Below are 2,405 nucleotides of genomic sequence, written 5' to 3'. Positions count from 1 at the left end.
TAACCCTGGAATCACGGAAACTCAGAGTTTTCCGTTTCACAAAGGAGGGTCAGTCAAACCCGAGAGAGAGGGTTAACTCTAACCTGTTTCACAAAGTGAGGTAACTTAACCTCGAGCTCAGTTGCCATAGTAACATACTCCGTGAATCTAACCTGGTCGGGACCAGGTTTTCCTGAAGAAACCCTGAGTTTCTCTCTGTCTCCGCCCACTTTCAGAGCCACATACTTCATTTGATTTCCTCATTCCTGCGCTGTCAGAACGTCTTCTAGTTCCAGAAGGCAACGTTTGAACATGGCGTGTCCTTTTGATCACAATCCTGTGGACGAAGGTGCAGCAATCCTGCGCAGGGAATTATATATCTGTCGGCAGAGAGTACTCAGACCACGCATAGATATTTCAGCCCTCCCGGACAATTTTCTTTTTGAGCGGTACCTTTTTACTTCACAGTCTATAATTTACATACACAACCTCATCCGTCCGCACATTTCAAACATCACGAGTCGCAGTCATGCGTTCACATCGCAGCAGATTTTGTGTGTGGCGCTGCGTTTTTTTGCCAATGGCAGTTTCTTGTATAACATCGGAGATGCTGAGCGCTTGAGTAAGGCAACTGTATGCAGGGCCATCAGAAGAGTCTGCCTCGCCCTGAAAAGACTTTTGCCTATATTAGTTGTCTTCCCTGGACACAAACCTGTCAGGGCCATTAAGGAAGAGTTCCACAGGATCGCAGGTGAAGGATGTAGAGATCTGTTGAATTCCTTTAATATCAGGCTGTATTATGACATTGTGCTGCCACCTCAGACTTGAATTAGTAATTTTTATTATTTTTATTTGTTTTAGGATTTCCCAATGTGATTGGCTGCATAGATGGTACGCACATTCCCATCACGGCTCCCTCACATAATGAGGCTGATTATGTGAATAGGAAGTCCATTCACAGCATTAAATGTGCAGGTACATGTAGACTAAGAAGTTTCACTGTGTTAAGCACTTCCTCATAATTTAATTTATCTGTCATTCTCTGCACTGTCAAGATCATATGTGATGCTGCACACATAATCTCCAATGTGGAGGCCCCCTCCACCTGCCAGCTATGCAGGATGGCCGAGCGGTCAGAGACACGATTTGTACTAATCACTTTTGAGTTTAAAGCACCACCACAAATAAAAACATGAGGCACATTTCAGTTGGTCTTCTTTATTTCCTACAAATACAAAAGCCAGTTAAGTTATGTTCCAATAGTTAACATTGACATAATTGACATGTGACCATGCACCCACCTTTAATTTATGTTCCAGTATTTGGATTTCCAAATCTGCTTTTTTAATCTGGCGGTCGAGGTATAGCATTTCTTTATCGGTCTTCTGGATTTTTTTTAGGAGGTGAATTTTATAAATTTCTTTTACTGGTAACTGGGAATACATAAAGCGGACATAAAATTCACCTGTTGAACATGAATTCCACACAATAAATCTCTGGAGTTTCATGAACAGCTGTCTCACTGTGTCAATCTCTGCAGTTGAGGTCAGGGGAGTCTCCTGCTGCTGCCCAGCCCCAGGCTTCATTGTTTAATACAATATAAAGAAGACATTTTTGAGTGTTAAAAGAGCATTATGGAAGGGATCAAAGAAGTTCAGAGTCAAGTCATGCAGATGTCTGACCTGTTTGAACAATGTTTTTATATTTCATCTTAAGTTGCTGCCAAGTGCGCTTCTCCCCCGCCGGATTGCACCTACATGAAATACATTAATAGGCTCCATTCATGCAATTTGCCCTTCAATAGTTATTGTGATTGCAAAATATTACATTTAAACTTACGCATTGACCCGAGCAGCAATGCTCTCCCATGCCCTCTCCCTCTCTTTAGCAGCCGCTGCAGTGTTGCACTTCTTTCTAAAGACATGCTCATATTCTCCATATGCAGTCATTAATATTTCCAATTCTATTGGGGTGAAAAATGCTGCCCTCTTTCTGTCAGTTTCCATGTTCAATCATCGAATCTGGGCTCCATTGATGCTGGCTTTATATGTCTGTGGAGCTCATGTTTAACTCCAGGTTAAACTACTCTGAGTTGATTAAACCAACTCAAATCAGCTGTTGTGAAACCGAAAACTCAGAGTTTCCTATCTCAGAGTAGATCAACTCAGAGTTCAGGATTTGACTCAGAGTTTGTTGAACCTGCTTTGTGAAACGGACCCCTGGAAGCTATTGAGCCTTGAAGCTCATGTTTACATTATGAAATATATTAATAAATTCATAATAAATATTACGTGTTAAAATGATATAAAAACAGGTGTGTCTTATACACAAAGTGTACACAGACTGTTCTACATTGATTTTGAGTCAATAGGTCACCTGACCTGGGATCTATTGAGCTTCAAAGCTCATATTTACATTATGAAATA

The 2,405-nt window shown here is 41.1% G+C and overlaps 1 long non-coding RNA gene across 1 annotated transcript; it reads right to left on the bottom strand.

The window, feature by feature from the left end:
* Nucleotides 1-1,279: 1,279 nt before the first annotated feature.
* Nucleotides 1,280-2,200, bottom strand: LOC113745995 (uncharacterized). The gene is made up of 3 exons (XR_003462544.1): nt 1,819-2,200; nt 1,503-1,732; nt 1,280-1,412 (listed from the first exon to the last, which is right to left on the bottom strand). It is a non-coding gene; the product is annotated as an uncharacterized LOC113745995 (long non-coding RNA).
* Nucleotides 2,201-2,405: the final 205 nt, after the last annotated feature.

Source organism: Larimichthys crocea, chromosome VII (assembly GCF_000972845.2).
Source record: "Larimichthys crocea isolate SSNF chromosome VII, L_crocea_2.0, whole genome shotgun sequence".
Classification (NCBI taxonomy): Eukaryota; Metazoa; Chordata; class Actinopteri; family Sciaenidae; genus Larimichthys; species Larimichthys crocea.
Note: the sequence above shows the minus strand (reverse complement) of the source record. Positions and strands in the feature narration are given on the sequence as shown.